At 36.1% G+C, this 20,599-nt stretch overlaps 1 pseudogene; it reads left to right on the top strand.

Annotated features, from left to right (window-relative positions):
- The first annotated feature begins 4,271 nt into the window (after nt 1-4,271).
- On the top strand, nt 4,272-5,172 carry LOC100949130 (annotated as a pseudogene).
- The last annotated feature ends 15,427 nt before the right edge of the window (nt 5,173-20,599 follow it).

Here is a 20,599-nt window from a genome sequence, read left to right as displayed (position 1 = left end):
GTCCCACCAGCAGTGTAAAAGTATTCCCTTCTTTCCTCATCCACGCCAGCATCTTACTGGGCTATTCTTACTGGGGTTATAGGTGCATGGTTGATTTTTTTAAAGGTCAGTCTGACAATCATTGTTTTTAACATTACAATAAACTAAAAATTATATATTTAGTTTATATCTGCCATAGTATTTTATTGTTTCTACTTAACCTGCCTGTTTTGTGTTGTTCTCTTTCACATTTCCTGCCTTATTTTGAGTTCATTATTGCTCTTATTGCATTGTTTCTCCTCTGTTCATTCAGAAGTAATTTATTTGTTAGAGGTTACTCTAGAAATTTCAGTGGCATGCTTAATTTACCAATATTTTATTTGTCTTCTTCAAAATATATGTTAGAAAATTTTGCTCCATGTGGCAGTCATAGAAATATATTTCTCAGATCTCCTGTCCTGGGGAGCACAGTTGACTCGAAATCTCAGCTACTGCCTCTTCTCCATCAATTTCATAAGGCTGCACTTCCCCTAGGCTGTTTCCATGCCTTCCTCAGGATGACCACAATGAAAGTTGTAGGTAGGGTCAACCCATTCCTGCCCATTTGGGGATCCCCTGATGAGCAACTTTTGCTTGAGAACTCTCCATAAGCCTGGTGAAAACATCCTCAGATGTTTTATGTGCTACAGTTTGGTACTCTTCTTACTTTTGGTACCACTTACTTGGTACCACTTCTGCCTCTTTTCTTTTTCAAGTGTCAGAACTATATTGGGGTCTGAAAGTTTTCCTCATCTCAGTCACTTCACTTTATCCTTCTTAGATGTTTCCCCCCAATCAATCTTTGCACATCTAATCCCATATGATATCTGTTTCTTGAGGTTCCAAGTTAACACAATAAATACTTTCTGACTTACATGATGTTGTTGGACATACTATATTATTTCACTCCCTTTTTTCCCAGGAGACAGTGTTATTTTATTACACAATTAAGGTTGATCTAGACAAAATCAGTATTTACTGATCTTTGTAGTTTATTCCTTTTGATCTACCCTCTGAAATAATTTTCTTCTGGAAGAATTTCCTCAGGATTCATTAAGCTTTTTTAAACCTTTGCATTAAAATTCTTTTGAAACTCTGATTTTATATTTAATAAATGCAGAATCTTTCAACATTGTTCATATTTTTGTTACTTTGCTTCACTAGATGGCATGGGAAATTTCTTCTGATTTGCTTTCCATCTCATAAATTTTCTTTTCAGGTATTTGAGAATGGCTAATATACTTAAACATCCTAGTTAACATCAGTTTTATTGTTTATTTCTAGAATTTCTATTTGTTAACAAATATTCTATAAATTTATCTTGTTTTTAGTTCTAAACTTGTTTTTATTAATGTAGTAAGAACATTTATCTTTTTATTTTTCTTATTTCCAACATTTAAAGTCTTCCAGGTCTGTTTTTGTTTTGAAGTCTTTCCTTCCTTCCCAGAAGACTAATAAAGACCTCAAGTCCAAGTTCACAAAGTTTGGCCATGTTATCAGTACAAAAGCAGTCTCAGAGCCCTGCTCAGAATGCAAATCTGTTTTCCCACTTTCATTTAGAAATTTATAAAAAAAATGCTAACCAATTCAGATTTTAAGTTCTGGATCCACTGTATAATGTGCTTAGATGGGCACATCTTTAAGCAAAACTTAACCTTCAGTGGGCCTTCTCATAACAAAAATTAAGTGGGCCTTCCCGTAACAAAAATTATTACATAATTCATGAATGCCTTAGTAGGTAAATGTTTGTTATACATAAGTCCTACTGTGAAAGAGTTACCCTAAATCAGTAGGAGTGGGGGAAATAAATAGTCATTGGATAAACTATGTGTATCAGATGGTAAATGAAGTACCAATGAGCCTTTCACGGCCTTGGGATATTCACAATCATTATTTGCATTTTTCAGAAAGTGAGTCTCACCAGAACAAGCCTACTATCAAGTTAGTAAGGAAAATATAATCTACTGAGAAGAACAAAAATAGCGAGGTCATCCTACATCCTACAGGGACTATGAGACACTGGTGTAGTTGTAGACTTATTTTAGCTTTATCATTCATTGTGCATTGCCTAGAGGGAACACACCTTCATCCTTATTTCCTGAGTTCTTTCTTTCCTTTGCCCTCAGAGACATTTTGGTTCTATTGAGGTCCTTGCCTCACGTACACATAATTTCTTGGGTTTCTTTTTTCCATTCATTGAATAATTTATGCACTCAGGAGACATGTATTGAGTAAATACTATATATTCAGTAAAGGCAAAGAAGTAGATATCCAGTGGTTAAGAAGACAGACCCAAACCCTGTTTAATCAGCTAATTTTCTAATCTGAGAAAAGAGAAAATAAACAAGTGGAGTTGTAAATGAGACAATTCCAGATAGTGAAAAAAATACTGTAAAGAAAATAAAACAAAGCCTTGGTAGAGAAAGTCAGGGAGGCAGGATGGAGTTATGGAAATGGGGTTAGAGTTTATCCCCACGGGGATCACAGAAAGTCTATCTGAAGAGGTAATATGTGGGTTCTGAGAGCAGTGCGGAGGAGAGAGCCATGCCAGGACCAGCTGAGATATCAAATGAAAACCCCTGGGCCCAGGTCCTGATACATGATGCACACAGTCACAGTCCTACCTACTCTTCTAACTGAGTATGCTATGTATCTCTGCCCTCTAAATTCAAAGGGAAAAATAACATCAGAGGAACACAACAGTAAGATGACATTGTGAAAAAGAGAAACATTCATTTTACATGTGTAGGAGAATAATGATGGAGAAAAGCAATCTAAAGTTTTAAGAGGAGATGCAAGTGCTTCTCTTTTCAATGTCCATGTGGAGGGCAAAAGAACTAGATTTGTTAATCTTGTAAACAGAAAGCTGAAGTGTACTCTCAGGCACATGTGACACTATTAGACTGAGGATGATGAGCAAGTGCTCCTTTTAATCTCTGAAGACATTTACCTTTGCAATGGTCCATGAAAGACAGGCATGGAAGAAATGTCCTAGTTAGAGTCTACCTAGATATTGACAGACAAAAATACTTGTATATCTCTCTGTTAGACATTTAGCAGATTCTTTTCCACCTAAAAATTTGTAGCTGTGAATTAGAATAAGGGAATCCTGGATTAATGTCAGAAATCTTAAAACTGGGCTTTCCGAAGCCAGGCACAGGGACCTTCAGAGAAAGCAGCATGAAATGATGCTGTCAGAGTCATTTTTTAATGGGTTCATATTGCATTTAGCGATGAACGAAACAGAACCAACTCTAGATGTGGGTTACAGCATTTTCTGTGTCCGTGACTTAAGGCAAATTCCTTAACCTCTCTGAACTTTCATTTTGCTATTTAACCATATGACTAATGACACTTACCTTAAGGGGTTTTCTGAAAGAGAAAGAAAGGAATGTATGTAAGAACCCCTGCTGTGTGGGGCATGCCACTATCAGATAGGATATGAATTAAACTTCCAAGGGGAGATAAGATCATGAGAGGCAATTTTAGCAAGCTCAATATTTTCTTTCTTTTTTCAATATTTTCATTAAAACAGAGCAACTAAGAGAAAAAAAGAAATAAGTATGAACGAAATCTTCAACAAAATGAGATTTTAAAGTGCCCCCCCCAATCTCAGAGCAGAGATTGGTGTGGGAAAATTACTTGAGTGGGCATAGCATCCACCTGGAGAAGGAGAAAGCTTATTTGTTCGTTTGTTTCTTTTAAATCTCAAAAGCTCAGAGATCCAGAAAGGGCCAAAAGGGGCCCTGACATAAAAGGAGCAAGTAGATAAAGAAACTGAGAAACGGTGGGGGGCGGGGGGGAATACACAAGCTTTGGAATAATGATAGTAATCAAACACCAAGGGGCTCAGAAATGAGGTTACTAAACAAAGGGAGATAATGTGAGAAGAGATGGCAAAGCTTGGGAAGGGCTTATGGGGGAGGGGGGAGAAGGAGAAGGAAGAGAAAAACTTGCATTCAGTAGTGAGTATAGAAGGAAAAAAACCTTAGAAACATTGAGTTCTATTTCCTTCCAGTGGGAAGTTGGAGGGAGGGGTTGCCAGCCCGGTACACCACCTCCATGTCATCAAAAATCTAGGCTCTGCATTTAGCGGCCGCGTTGTGGACCTCGAGCAGTACTCGACTATTCCACGTAGAACCCGGGAGTAGAAGACTCAGAATCGAATCTCTTCTCTCTCCCCGCTCCCGTGAGATTTTTTTGATCTCGAGCTACATTTTTTCGCTTTGTGAAGAACCTTATCATCCAAGCCAATGGCTCGCAATGTTACCAACAAGACAGCCCCTCGCAACATAAACTCCCGTGTATCCATTGGGAACCTCAACACTCTTGTGGTGAAGAAGTCTGATGTGGAGGCAATTTTCTCGAAATATGGCGAAATTGTGGGTCGCTCTGTTCACAAGGGCTTTGCCTTTGTTCAGTATGTTAGTGAGAGAAATGCCCGGGCTGCTGTAGCAGGAGAGGAGGGCAGAATGATTGCTGGCCAAGTTTTAGATAGTAATCTGGCTGCAGAGCCAAAAGTGAATCGAGGAAAAGCAGGTGTGAAACGATCTGCAGCGGAGGTGGACGGGTCAGCACCAGAACACCCTTCTCTGTCCCCTCTACTCAGCTCCTCTTTTGACTTGGACTATGACTTTCAGCGGGATTATTAGGACAGGATGTACAGTCACCCAGCACGTGCTCCTCCTCCTCCTCCTCCTATTGCTCGGGCTGTGGTGCCCTCAAAATGCCAGCGTGTATCAGGGAACACCTCGCGAAGGGGGAAAGTGGCTTCAATTCTAAGAGTGGACAGCGAGGTTCGTCTTCCAAGTCTGGAAAATTGAAAGGAGATGACCTTCAGGCCATTAAGAGGGAATTGACCCAGATAAAACAAAAAGTGGATTCCTTACTGGAAAACCTGGGGAAAAAATGAAAAGGAGCAGAGCAAACAAGCAGCAGAGCTGAAGAAGGAGAAGTGAGAAGGGGAGCAGAGCAGCAGCTCCCTGAAGAAAGGTGAGACTAATGTGGAGATGGAGTCTGACAGCTTCAGGGGGTGCAGATGACTTTGCCGAAGAGGGGACCTACTGGATGATGATGATAATGAAGATGGGGGAAGACCAGCTGGAGCTGATCAAGGATGATGAAAAAGAGCCTGAGGAAGGAGAGGATGACAGAGACAGCACCAATGGCGGGGATGACTGTTAAGCACATAGAAGGGTTTAGAAATCTTATCCCATTATTTCTTTACCTAGACGCTTGTGTAGAACAAAATTCTCACCAGATCCTCTCCCCCTAGTACCTTCACCACATGCTCACAGTTGACCCCCTATCCTTGTCCTCCCCATGCTCATGAATTCATATTGCTCTGTGCCTAGTCCCATTTTCACTTCCTTTGATCTCTTTAGTAGTTTAGTTAAGTCTTACCCTGTAATGTTTTGCTTTTAATTTTGGTACCCCTTTATGACTTACGAATAAAAAGGATATAGGATTTAAAAAAATATCTAGGCTCTGTTTTTGGTTGTTTGTTTATTTATTTATTTTCTTAATTAGCTTTAGTCGAGGATTGTCAACAAAGTCTCAAGGTCACTCAGTCCCGTGGCTACTGATGCTTTATAATTTTGTCTCTTCATTTCTGGCTAAATAGTGGGGATGCAGTGGCAATGAGGTCTAACCAAATGGTTCCCATTTTAAAAAGTATTTTTAAAAGACCAAGTCAACTTCTGCTTACTTTTCATTGGCTAGATCTTGACCATTTAATCATCCTGTCTTCAAAGGGATCTGGGAATGTCCTTTTAAAATTGATTTCATTGCTATCCTCTCCCAACAAATCTGAGTTCTATCAGTAAAGAAGGGGAGATGAACAGGTAGCCAATAAAAACCAATTCCTTGGTTCCAATAAATGTTGGTAGCCAATAAAAACCAATTCCTTGGTTCCAATAAATGTTAGCACTCCATGGAGGTGAGAAATAAGGTCAACACAGAGTAGAGAGAGGTGACAAATCTAGAAACCTACTTACATTTTTGAATGCATGCTGGAAACCACAACTGTGTCATAAATTTTCCAGCCCAGTAAAATGGTCCTGGAGTGGTGGAAAAATAAATGTGCTGTGAATTTGGAATGGAATTGTTGCAAGACCCACAAATTGAAACCAATAGAGTCTCACCAAAGATTATAGGTGAAGGAATTTTATTTTGGCCAGCAGAGCCATGGTGAACTAGAACCCACAGTGGCCGAGCTCCCCATCAGCTCTGCCCCATCCTTTTATTGGACTCACAAGTAGACAGACAATGGAATTAACACATTACCTCTCACTGGAGGTGTCAAATCATGTGCAGGGTTTACAGAAGCAGAAGCAAGCAGCAAGGGTTAGTTTCAAAGACCTAGGAAGCTAAGTCTTACAAATTCTTAAGGGCTGGGTGACCACGGGGAGGACCTTGCCAGAGGGTCCTTGGGCTTCTCTAAGAAGTCTTTGTGTTTTTTAGACTTTACTTTTCCCAGGTATCCGAATGTTGAATTGGGTCAAGTCTGTTCCTTGGTCCCCTGCCTATGTTCATTGTATCTTACCTTTAGCTTCCTTAGACAGGGAAACAAAACAAGAGGGAGTATAGTAGATCCTGTTACTCACAAATCTTTCTGTTTGTAAATTCACCTAATTACCAAAACCAATACTTTTATGGTGATTCATGGATAGAGTAGTGAGACATTTGCATTACCTCATGCACATGTATTCCCAACTGACGTGAAACAGGGTGACACTCTGCCTTTCCATTTCTGCTCTCCTACTATAAACAAGTAGACTTACAGCCAGTCAGTAGACAGGGCTTACAAGTCTATTTACTGCCAATTTTTAAATATTAATTTTTTTTTTTTTTTTTTTTTTTTGGTGTGGAGGTGATTTTAAAATGCCCCTGGGTTGAATGCTGAGCCGGGAGACGATACATGTGCTTGATAAGCTTTACTCAGGCATGAGTTATACAGCTGCTGGTTCTAAGTTCAATGGTAATCAATCAACAGTATGTATTAAATAAGGAGTCCTTAAACAGAAATATACACAAAACAGGGCTATGTATCCGTCAGCTGGCGAAAATGCTGCTAGAGGCACACAGGACCTAACCTTGTATTTCACCTAGAGGTGACGGGTTGGCATTCACTCCTTCAGTGCTTAAGGCAATAGTATATAAAATAATTAATATAAATAACAAGAATTGATATATATCCCTACCTCTCTATGCTGAGGATTTGTAGTGCTAATGCTCAGAGAGATTTTCTTCAGCTAGTCAGTAGACGGGGCTGCCATGTATCACGTAAATAATATTCAGTACCTTATATAAATGCAAGGAAGTGTAGGGGAACACAAAGATGACCAAAGACTTACACTCTCCCTTTTAAAAGCTTATCGTGCACTGAGTAAGGCAGACATATTTGTTGTAACATATCCCATGACAAAGACTGTATTTGAATACAGTGAACTTCTGACTGCTTAACCACTTGACAAAAGTGGGGCTGGTCTATTCCCTCCCATTTTTCCTTTTAAAATTCAAATTAAAAAGATGTCACTGGATGCCCTTAACAAAAATGGGTCTTTCTACAAGGCTTTTGTTACCCAAATTTATCCCTAAAAGTAACAATGGGGCATACTGTTTAGAAACCATAACTCAAGTGGCACATTTGGGTTCTGAAAATTATTTCTGTGGGTGTAATATGACAAAAGTAAGACTTTTCCTTTGGTTAAGCTCGCTTGCGTTCTGATATTATCTTCAATTTGTTTAAAATCTCTTTATTCCACATTTACGGCCTGTCTTCCTCCTCCACGTTTTCCCTTTTGCAGTAATTTAATTTTTAATGCTTTCCTTTTGCTCCTGCCCCTTCCTTATCCTCCTTCAGTATATCTTCTCCAACACCAGGAGTTTGCATCAGCTCATGATAGAGATCTGGTCATCCCGGTTATCCTCCAATCACTGCAGATGTTGTTGCCCTTGGCAACTTAATCTTTTACTGAAACTGCCATAATGTCATAAAAACTGCTCGGCAATGTGTCATGTAGTGAAGAAATACTTTAAGGAGGAGCTGCAAATAATGATTGGAAATAATTTCAACTCATTTGCTCTTCAGATTTTAGTCGTACAACTGAATTCAATGTTTCCCCACATTTCTTTAGTGTTCTTAAGAATTTAAATGAGTCCTTCTACTTTGTGGATCATTTTCACATTATAATCAAAAGAATCATGTGAACACTGCATGATGTGGTATCACTGTGTTTCAAAGGTTAATGATGCTGGGATAAAATTCCATCCCCAAGAGTAAGCTTTTGTTTTCTGAGAGAAGTTCTTGCTTGTGTCTTCTAACCATGAGAATGTCTAACTAGAGTGAGCATTCATCTGCCACGAACAGTGTCTTAGATAGGGTGCCACTTCACCATCAGTGAAGATGTAATTGTGACCCAATTAGATGCCCTATTTTGCTTTAACTATCAGAGACATGAACCGTATAGCCTCTGTCCAAATGTCTAGATTGATAAAATAGAAGACTGCAGTTTCCTCAGGCTGTGTCTCATTGACATGGACACATCTGAAAGCATTCTCAGAGTTACAACAGAAACATAAAGAAATAGGATTCTAACACTCAGCTTTCCCTTGGCTAATGGGCGCTAGCATTCAAGGACTTAAGTGGACTGAACATCCTTCTAAATGAATTGTAACAGTGGGATGTCTGTTTTTTAAAGCGCACAACGTCTCAGTTATTAAGCATTATCTGAACTATATTTGTTCCATCTCTATTTCTTCTTCAAGTTTCTAGCCACTGTTGCCTCTTCTATGGGCAAGTTCACATAACTGAATTCTCTCAATGATGTCTTTGACCTTTTTTGCCATAAAAGATAGAAATATTATACATTTGGCTATTTTCTCAAGCAGGCATAGGGAACATTTCTGGGAGTTTATGAATTGATGATTGTGTGATGCTGAAAGGCAAAGATACACTAAATGATATGTTTCATGTGGCTGCCCTTCTTCAGAGTTGCGTCTGGGAGACTTAGACTACACAGAGGGATTGCAAACTGTTAAACAGAACTCAGAAAATATATGTTAATGCCGAGCCTTCTGAATATCTACTAATTAACTCATCCATTGGAAAAGCACTTTTCTAGGCACTCCATGAGCGAAAGTAGCTGGGAAGAAGGGTAAGATAGAAAGAAGAAAAGGACATAAGCCCAGTTCTTAGAGAAACTTGTAGTAGAACTAAATCAGAGGGTACCAAAAATACGTATGCACATTTTAAGAAAGGAAAAAACTGTCTTGAAATTATGATACTCAATACATGCAGATCACATTTGTTATCTTCGATGTTGTATCTTGCATCTTTTGTGATTGTAAAAATCAAATGTGACTTGAATATTACAATTTTAATACAGCTTTTTTCTTCAAATGTACATACATTTGTTGCCCCCCTCATATATACAAAAATGTGGAAAAAGGACAGGAGAAAAGTAAATATCAAAATAGGATTTAAATATAGAATTGTGAAAGAAGGTGTAGGTTTTAAATTGATTCCAGTCGCACCATTGATGTTACTATTTTCAGGATGTAGACCAGGTGGGTGGTGCACTAAGGCTTCATTTTTTTTATTATTATTTCAGATTAAAATGAGAATACACACTAGTAGGTCACATTGTTTGCATTTGTAAGGTCAAGGCCAAGTTGCCGTTGTGACCTTCACCCAGGAAGTGTTGCCCTATCCCCGCGTGTTCTTCCTTCTGGGTGGAACCTGTTGAATTTCCTCTCCCTTCTCTCCTCTTCTTGAATTTAACTTTTCCTCTCATGTGAGCACATAGTTGTTAATCTACAATTTTCAAATTGGTATTGAGTACATGTGATGCCTCTTTTTCCATTCTTCTGATACCTAACTTAGGAGAGCATTTCCATCTCAGTTGTTACAAAAAGTAGAGTCGCCATTATTATTTATGGCTGAATAGTATTCCATGGCAAGCATATGCCATAGTTTATTTATGCATTCATGGGTTGAAGGGCACATGAACTAAGGCTTTTTAATCCTTCCCTAGAGGTAAGTTTGACCATGGGATCCCAGATGAAGCTGAATCTGCAAATGGAGACCCAATGGCTCCTGTTTCTCTGCAGGGGCCTGGAGAAAGGAGGGTAAAGAAGGATGGAAGAGACACCAAGGAGGCAGCAAGTCTGCCAAGTGCTTCCTCTACCTCTATTTTTCAGTTGTCCAAGTTTCTCACCACTGTTACCTCTTTATTGCATCCTTCTCATTTTTTCCATTTTTTTTTCTGTTTTCATAATTTCTATCTGGCAAAATAGTCTCCTCTGAGGTCTTTTCTTTTCTTTTCTTTTTTTTTGTAAGTCTGCTTTCACAGTGAAAATCAGTTTTTCAGAGCCCCTGAATGCCACAGAACTTCTTTCTTTACGTCTTACAGTGTGAGGCATAATCTTAAGCACATTGAGTAACTGCTTCATCTCCATTCATACTCTGAATTTTTCTTTTCCTGTGTCTAGTTTTAGCACTCTGAGTGTTTGACTTTGCTGTGGGGTTTGGTGGGGGATGTTCGCTGTCTTTTGGAGAACAATATTGCTATTGATTTTATATTTTAAAACAAAGGAAGAAGAAGACAGAAGGCAGGTATAGTTTAAACTTGAGAGAAAAGTCAGATGTACTTTAGACTCGAAGGAAAGGTTACTCACAGTTACACATTGGCATATATAAAGCTATAAAAATATTTCATTTTCTAGAAGATGACATGACATTTTAGACTATTTTAATAATGAGATAATTAAGAAAAAAATTTCTCATGGTACCATTATTAAAAATCAAATTTGTTTTCATTTTGATCTTCTTAATGACTTTCTATGATTAGCTCTACATTGTATTTTTATGTAATTGGAATAGAACTAACAATATTGCACAGTTGTATTTTAACACCTTTATTGGGCATAATGGACATACAATAACAATGTTAAAGGTCTACAACTTGGCACTCCAGATGTGCTGACCCCTGAGATTTTCCCAAATGTAGGCAACGTGACTGTGTAATTTGTGGTAGCAGCCAGTCCCTGGGTTACAAATGAGATAGATTCCTAGATTTGTTCTTACGTTGAATCTGTATGTAAGTTGGAACAGGTACATTTACCAATTACCTGTAGCAGCCTCCATTTGTAAGTGTAACTTAGATCATCAGTCATGTGTTTGTAATTGAGGGACTTACTGTAGTGGGGGACTGTGTTAATGCTTGCCCCTACAAAAAAAAAAGAAAAAAGAGGTGTAATTAGAAATATTTTCACAGACAGAGATACACTTTCAGCCATTATCACAATCAAGATAATGAAGCTATACAACACTCTCCCAAACTTCTCAGGCCCTTTTGTTATCTTTCCTGCCTAGTTCTCCTAGCCTTCCCCACCACAAGGCAACAATTAGTCTACTTTCTCTCTCTATAGTTTTTCTTACATTGTCTAGAATTTGATACAAATAGAATTATGCACTATGTGATCTTTGACCTAGGAATTCTAGTAACTACATTGTATCATTTTACTGTGATTCTCACTTGAACTTCAGGGCTGGCTGAGCTGTGGGCATGTGCATTTTTGGTATTGATGTATCTTCTCGGGTGTAGTATCTATGCAATTGTTTGTACATTTTGTGATTGGGCAGTTTGCTTTCTTGTTTTATTGGTTTTGAAAGTTCTTTTGTATTCTGGATACAAGTCCTTTTATAGACATTTGATTTGTAACATATTTTCTCCTAGAATGTAGCTTGTCTTTTCATTCCCTACACATAATCTTAAAAACAGCAGTTCTTAATTTTGATGAAGGCAATTTATGTTCTTTTTTTCATTTATAGATTGTGCTTTAGGTATAAGAAACCTTTGCCTATGTCATGAGCAAATTTTTTTCTCCACTATTTTCTTCTAAAATTTTCATAATTTTAAAGCTGGGTGCAGTGGCTCATGCCTATAATTGTAACACTCTGTGAGGGCAAGGTGGGTGGATTGTCTGAGCTCATGGGTTCAAGAGCAACCTGAGCAAGAGTGAGACCTCATCTCTAAAAATAGCTGGGCATTGTGGCTGGTGCCTGTTGTCCCACCTACTAAGGAGGCTGGAGCAAGAGAATTACTTAGGTCCAAGAGTTTGAGATTGCTGTGTGCTATGACACCATGGCACTCTACCAAGGGCAACAAGGTGATATTCTGTCTCAGAAACAACCTCCCCAAAAGTTTCATAATTCACTTGATGATAATTTTGGAATATGGCATAAGATATGGATGGAATTTCTTCCTTCTCCTCTCCCTCCTCTTCCTTTTTCTTTCTTTGCATATGACTATGTAGTTGTTCCTGTACAGTTGGTTAAAGATTATACCTTCCCTCACTGAATTTGCCTTTGTGTCCTTACTCAAAATCAATACTCTATTTCTCAATGCTCTGTTCTCTATTTTACGATTCTCTATTCTATTTGACTTACATATTTACCTGTTTTGACACCACTACCACGTTGACATTTTTGCTGCAAGTTCCTAAATCCTTTGAAGTCATGTAGTATTAGCCCTTTGACTTTGCCCTTCTTTGACTCATTATATTTAATGAATTTTTCAATTAAGAATGAAACAAAGGGAAAAGAAATGAAGGAAGAAAGGAAAGAAGGAAGGGCCATGCCATAGATCAACTTGGGGAGAATTGACATCTTAACAGTATTGTTTCTTCTTTCTGATCCAAGAACATGGTACATGGGGAAGGTGCCTGTGGCTCAAAGGAGTAGGGCACCAGCCCCATATACCAGAGGTGGTGGGTTCAAATCTAGCCCTGGCCCAAAACTGCATAAGTAAATAAATAAATAAAATACTTTTAAGAACATGGTACATCTCTACATTTTATTTAAATCTTTTTTTCTCTCAACAATGTTTTTTTGGTGTCCTAGTTTTAAACATTTGTCACAATTGACCCAAATCATTTCATATTTTTACTTCTATTTTAAACACTATTTTTAAGCATGGTGGTCCATGTCTGTAATCCCAGCATTGTGGAGGCTAAAGCAGGATGATCACTTGAGGCCACCAGTTCAACATCAGCCTGGGCAACAGAGCAATATCCTATATCTCTAAAAAAAATTAAACAATAGCTAGGTATGGCAGTACATGTCTGGAGTCCCAGATACAGGGGAGGCTAAGGCAAGAGTATTGCTTGAGATCAAGATTTGAGGTTGCCGTGAACAATGATGGTGCCACTGCTTTCCAGCATGGGCAACATCAAGACCTTGTCTCAAAAACTGAAACGCTATTGTTTTATTTCTACTTCTGATTTTTGACTGGTAATATACAAAAATACAATTAAATTTTCTATATCAATCTTACATCCTACAAACTTGATAAACTTATCAGTTCTTCTGCCTTTTTTGTAGATTTCATTAAGATTTTATGCAAAGATGATTATATTGCCTCCAAATCAAGAGTGATTTCTTTCTTTCTTTCTAATCAGAATGCATTTTATCACTTTTTCTTCCCTACTGCCCTACTTAGCACAATGTGAAATGTAAGTGGTAAAAGTTAAAGTTATCTCCCTACTCCTAATCTTACGAAGAAATCATTTGGTTTTATCATTAAGTATACTGTTATAAGTAGTTTTTAATAGATGGCCTTCTTTTTCATCCTTTCCTTCTTTGTCTTTCTAGTTTGATGAGTGAGTCTTACTTTAAATTAGAAATCAATATAAGATTTTCCTAAATACCTTTTCTGAATATATCAGGATGACCATATGCATTACTTTTTTGTTAATATGAAAAATTATATTGGTTGATTGTAGAAGATAAATGTAACCTTAAATTTCTAAGTTAAATGACCTGAATCTTAATATATTATTTTTTTCTATATGATTGGATCTGCCTCTTCCATTTCCTGGAAACTTTGGTATAAAATTAGCATTTTTCTTCCTTAGATATTTGGTGGAATTCTCCAGTAAAGCTGTCTGGACTGGAGTTTCTACAGAGGGAGGGAAGGAAAGATTTTCATGATAAGACTCAACTATTTTAATAAACAGAGAGCTATAAAATTATCTATTCCTTCTTGAGTAAACTTTGGAAGTTTGTTTCTTTCAAAGAATTTGCCATTTTCATCTAAAAGGTCAAACTGAAGTAAAATTGCTTATAATATACTTCACTTGCCTTTTATTTTTTGTAGAATTGTTAGTAATAATGTCTATATTCCTGACATTGGCAATTTGGGCCATATTTCTTTTTTGGTCAGCCTAGTGATTTATTTTCTTTGATTGGCTTTCTCAGGAAAAGAGCTTTTCATTTCATGAGTTTTTCTTTATTGTTTTTCCATTTTTTATTTCCACTCTGATGTTTATTATTTTCTTCATTCTGTTTACTAGATGTTTCTTTGCACTTATCTTATTTTTCTAGTATTTTAAGATGGAAGCTGGAGTTATTGATTGATATTCTCCTTTTTTCTTAATATAGGCATTTAGTTATATAAATTGATATCCAAGTGCTGTTCTTGCTTCATTCTGCAAACATAGATATATTTTATTTTCATTTTTGTTTACAGTAGAATCTCTATAAGTTGACACTCAAGGGACTGTAACAAATCAGTCAAAATGTGAATACGTACATGTGGTGCATGCCCAGTCTATGAAAATTAGGTCAACTTAAACAACTGAAAGAGGAGGTCAGTGTAGGGAGGTGGTCATTTATGGAGGTTCTACTGTAATTCCCAAACTCTCTAATTTCCCTCTGATTACTACCTTGACCTACAAATTATTTAGAAAGATGCCATTTAGTGTCCAAATACTTGGAGACATTAAAACTATCTTTATTTAATAGAGTTCTCCTTTAAAACCTTTTTGGGCAGAAAACATACTTTGCATAATGTGAATGCTTGTAAATTTATTGTGATTTGTTTTGTGTCCCTGACTAGGATATATCGTGATGAAACATCTATATACACGGGAATATATATCCTGCTGTTACTGGGTGGAGTTGTTTATCACTGTCAATTAGAAAATTAATAGTTTTTCAAGTCTTTTAGGGCTTACTGATTTGCCGCCTATTCTTTCTATCAATTGTTGAGATCAGAGTTAGAAAATCTCAAATTATAATTGTGAATCACAGGGCTAATCAGTTTTGCCTTGTGTAATTTTTTAAAAATATTTTTAAAAATTGCAATAGATGAGTAATTGCACATATGTATGTGGTACATGTAGTGTGATGTTTCAAAGCATGTATACATTTTATAATGCTCAAATCAGAGCAATTACCATATCTATCACTTTGAACATTATTTTTTATTTTTTATGTTGAAAACATTCAAAATCTTCCTTTTTGGTTATCTTGAAATACACACTACATTGTTACTTGCTGTAGTCCCCAACTGTGAAATAGAACACCAGAATTTATTATTCCTGTCTCACTTCTTTGTTTCATTTAAAACTCTGTTATTGGGTGCATAAATGTTTAGGGTCGTTATGTCCTTTTGATGACTTGACCCTTTCATCATTATAAAATTATGCTTTCTGTTTCTCTTTATAATCTTTCCTATCATATTTACTCATGTTTACACACATCATCAGGCTTTCTTTGGATTAGCGTTATGATGGTGTGTTTTCATACATCTTTTTATTTTCAATCTATTTGTATCTTCATATGTAAAGTGGGTATCATATAGGCAGTGTATAGTTGGATCTTATACAACCTAACAATATATGGCTTTTAATTTATATCTCTTAAATTTAAGAAAGTTATTACTATTTAGGAGCTTATATCTATAATTTTAATATTTGGCCTTTAGAATTTTTTTTCTATGTTTCTTATTTTGTTTTCCCTAATTTTTGGTGTTTTCTTGTATAAACTGAGTATGTTTTGAGATTCCATTTTATATTCCATGCAGGCTTTTTAAGATTATAATAATCACTACTTTATTGTTTATAGCATACATATTTATCACTGTCTTCAAGTGATATTATACGATTTCATATATAGAAGAAGTTAATATGCTTCCTTTTCTCCCATTTTAGCCTATATGATATTATTGTCAGCTATTTTATTTATAATATGGTATAAACTGCATAATAATCAACTATAATTTTTTATAATTTAAATAATAATGAGAAATAATTATTTCCATAGGCCTTACCAAGCTACTATTTTTATTGCTTTTTATTCCTTTGTATAGATCTATATTTCCATCTGGTATAATTTTTCTTCTGCATAAAGTATTTCTTTTAACATTTCTTATACTTTATCTCTGCTGGTGATTAATTCTTTTACTATTTGTGTGTTTGAACAAATATTTTGCCTTTGTTCCTGAAAAATATTTTTCTAGATGTCAAATTTCAGATTTGTAGGGTTTTTGCTGTAGCTTTTCTTATATGTTAAAGATTAGTATCTATCTCTTTCCTTTCCTCTCTCAAATTGTTCCAAACACAAATATGCTGTCACCAGATTTTTTCCACTGTGCTCAATATACATTTTCTCTGATTTTAAGATTTTTCTCTATGTCATTGTCCTTAAATAATTTAATAATAATGTACTTTGGTATAGTTTTTTTCATCTTTCTTACACTCGGGGATCATAGAACTTCTTGGATCTGTGTATTTACAGCTTTTACTTAATTTGAAAAATTTCTAGCATTTTTATATAAATCTTCTTGTTTATTTAAGAATATTATAGGGATACACAAGTTTTAGTTACAAAATTTGCTTTGTACGGATGCAGATTGGGTCAAAATTATAGGGAACCCCTAACCCAGGTAGTGTGGATTATGCCTGTTAGGTGTGAATTTACCCAACTCCTGTCCCCCCACCGGCTATAGGTTCATTGAATCTTATATCTAGATATGCATGCAAGTGTTGATCGATTAGTTCTAATTTAGTATTGAATGCATGTGCTGTTTGTTTTCCCACTCTTGCAATGTTTGGCTTCGAAGAATAGTCTCTGGTTGCATTTAGACACTAGATCACCATGTTCTTTATAGTTGAGAAGTACTTTATCCCATATTTTATTACTCTAGTCTCTCCTTGATATTTCTCTTCTTTCATGACTCTAATTTCCTTTAACTGCTAGAATTTATTTCACTTGTCAGTGATTCTCTTCATATTTTTCATTATTTTTCCATGTGTTTAATTTTAGATAGTTTCTATGTCTTTGTGTTCATTAATGTTTTCTTTTGCATATATAATCTGTCATTCATCCTACCTAGTGTGTTTTTCATGTCAGATTTCATAGTTATCATCTCTTAGAGGATTAATTTGGGTTCAGTTTTTAAAATATGTATACCCCCTTACTTCAAATGTTGTTTTTTTCCCTTAACTTTACAATAGTTTTATTCAAACATAACTTAATTGTAAGTTGAAGAGCATCTGGACTTGCAATGCTTTGACTTAAGATTTTTTGATTTTATGATAAGTTTGTTAGGATATAACTCCATCATATGTTGAGGAGCATCTGGACTCATAATGGTTCAACTTACAAATTTTTTAGTTTATACTGGGCTTGTTGAAGCATTGCATGCATTTTTGACTTATGAGATTTTTACATTTTTAAAGGGTTTATTGGGAGATAAGCCAATCATAAGTCAAGGAGCATCTATATATTATCTTCTATATCTCTCTGTAACAAGTTCAATTTTTGTTCTAGCTTCTTTAACATATAGAATATAGTCATAATAATTATCTTACTGTCTTTGTTTATAAATTGTAGCAGCTGTATAATTTTTGGTTTAGTTTCAGTTGATTGATTTGTCTTCTCTTTATGAGTTGCATTTTCTGTTTAACTTGGGTACCTAGTAATGTCCGCTTACATGCCAGATACTGAAGTTTTTCCCTGTTGGGTTGGTTATTTTGTGTTTCTATCAATATTTGTGAGATTTGTCCTGGGGTATCAGTAAGTTACTTGATCATAGTTCGACCTTTTAAGACTTTGTTGTGTGGACCAGTACTGCATTTCAAGGTCTGTTGTTTTCCCCACTACTAGGGCAAAATACCTCTTCATACCCTAACTCTGCAGTCCCAGTCCCTACTCAGGAGACCAGTACAGGTCCATGGCCCATTAGCACCAGCTTCACAGCATCACCACCTACGCTCCGCCTTCTTCCCCCTTTTCTCCCCTCCACCTCATCTGTGGAAAATTGTCTCTCATAAACTGGTCCCTGGTGCCAAAAAGGCTGGAGAGCACTGCTCTAACTGATGAGCAATCATAAACTTCTCAAGTCTTACTGGGTACCAGTACTGATCTTTGTCCTGCACAAAGTACTATTCTTTCTGGTCCTTTTTTCCAGCTCTGGGAGTTGCCTCACATGCCTGAGGTAGTCAGCATTCACCTGAACAATGAGAGATCCCCTGTAAGACTCCAGAGCTAACTCTCTGTGCTGCTTTTTCCTTTGTCATGCTCTGACCTGTGAAATCTGTCTGCCTTGGTTTCTGGAATCTCCCAGTTTGGTTTCCTCATCTGAAAGAAACCTCTAGATTCTGCCTGTATTTTCCCTAAATATGCACAAATCTGGAGAATTTCCCCAGGAAGTGTGTTGGAGAAATCATAGGCCTCATCCACTTTTCTTCACATCTTTCGGGGATGGTTGTTTCTCATTGATCTTGTATCTGGTGTGTCATCGTTTGTGTACACTTGTAGGGTGTCTCAGCTGTTCCAAGTGGAAAAGTAAATTCAATTCATCTTACTCCATCTTAAACAAAAGTAGAATTCTTACTATCTTTTAAAACCTGACACTGTCGAATAGGCCTTCGCCTGTGACATTAAAAATTGTTCAAAACATATTTTCAATGTATTTATAATATTTTACAGTACAGATGCAGTTTAACTTATTTTGCTTACAGAAATAATGCTTACATGCGCATTTTTTACTATGCCTTTATTGGCATGGAATTGTTATCTAGAATATATTCCTTTATTAAATGGAACAATTGAGTCAAAAGGATTAAACCTTGTATGAGTTTGCTAGGACTAACTTAAGAAAATGCTACAAACCATTTGGCTTGAGTAACAGAAATTTATTTTCTCACGGTTCAGTGCACTAGAAATCTGCAAGCAAGGTGTCAGAAGGCTTGGTCCTTTCTGAAGGCTTGGAGGAAAATCTAACTTCTGATTGTTTGCTATCAATCTTTGGCTTCCTTCACTGATCTCTGCCTTCATCTTCATATGGTGTTCTTCCTGTGTGTGTGTGTGTATCTATGTCCAAATTTTCCCTTTTATGAGGACATTAGTCATTGGAGCAGGATTTCACCCTATTCAGTATGACCTCATCTTATCTAATTATACCTGCAATGACTCTGTTTTCAAATGGGTTCACGTTCTAAGGTATGGTAGATTAGGACTTCAACAGTTGAATTTTCATAGGGTACAACTTAATATATAAGAAACAAATTTCATCTCTTTTATACATACTTCCTAACTGATTCTAGGGGAGTTATAATATATTATATATTCAATATGCTTTATTTGAATAGAATTTAAAGAATTTTCAAAAAGTTCAAAACCTTTAGAAAAACGATATGCTTTTTACCATAATAAAGTAATGTAAATTACAAGCTATTGCTATACATACTCATCCTTTTTAAGTTTTTGAGAAACTTTAAAATATATTATAGCATTTTGCCACATCTCTTCCTGAACTCTTTAGATGACTCTGGTCCTACTCTGAATTAGACATGTTTTGTTTTGTTTTGTTTTTTTCTCTTTGCAATTGTGCCTTGATCTCTTTTGCAGGGTGAAATATTTTTTTAGCTTATTTAATTTATTTTATTTTCCAAACTGCTTTTATATCATAAATGTTTTAAAATACGTGTTCCTTCCCTCAAAGGAAATGAACTCTATTGGAAAATACAGTGTATGGACCTTTTCTAAACTGAGGAAAACTCTATCAACAGATGTTGTTTTAGAAGTATTTGCTGTAATGTCTCCAACAAGCAAATGAAGTCATATTAATTCAAATAACTTCATATTCACTGAATAATCCCACCCATGTTTCTGTTAGTATCTCAGACACTGTGTATAACCTAAATTTCAATTTAGAAACTGCACAATTTTCTGCTGAGAACAGCACCCAAAACTGATTTGCATAAAGATTTGCAACTGGATATGAATGAAAGTGTTAATCTTGATACAGAAAGTGGGAAGATAAGAGAAGAGAATGACAAAATGGACCATTTGTCAGATACAGTCCCCTCCCTTCTTGTACTTTAGTCTCCACAATAATTCTCCACTTGTCAATGTTATTCTATTAATGAGACTGAAGAAAATTATGTTGCTGAGGTGATCAAAAATGAATTAGATAATTTATTCAAAACTATTTAACAACCTGTACCCAGCACTGTTTCTAATATATTATGGTTAAAAAGGGCATTGATTGCCCTGAAACTTAAAATCTAATCAACAAACATAAGCCCCCCCCCAAAATGTACACACATACTATACTAATTACTAATAAAAATAACAGTGGCAGATATGAAAACAACAGAAGAAATTTAATTCAGATTGGGGCATAAGGTAAAGTTTATCTCAAGAAGTGACTTTAAGCTAACACCTGAAGAATTATCAAGATCCTGTGGAAGGAAGGGTATTCTGGGTAGAGGAAAGGAAGTGATG

The sequence above is a fragment of the Otolemur garnettii genome, unplaced genomic scaffold, assembly GCF_000181295.1.
Source record: "Otolemur garnettii isolate 467f Iridium unplaced genomic scaffold, OtoGar3 scaffold00036, whole genome shotgun sequence".
Lineage (NCBI taxonomy): Eukaryota > Metazoa > Chordata > Mammalia > Primates > Galagidae > Otolemur > Otolemur garnettii.
This window is presented reverse-complemented; position numbering and strand designations above follow the sequence as displayed.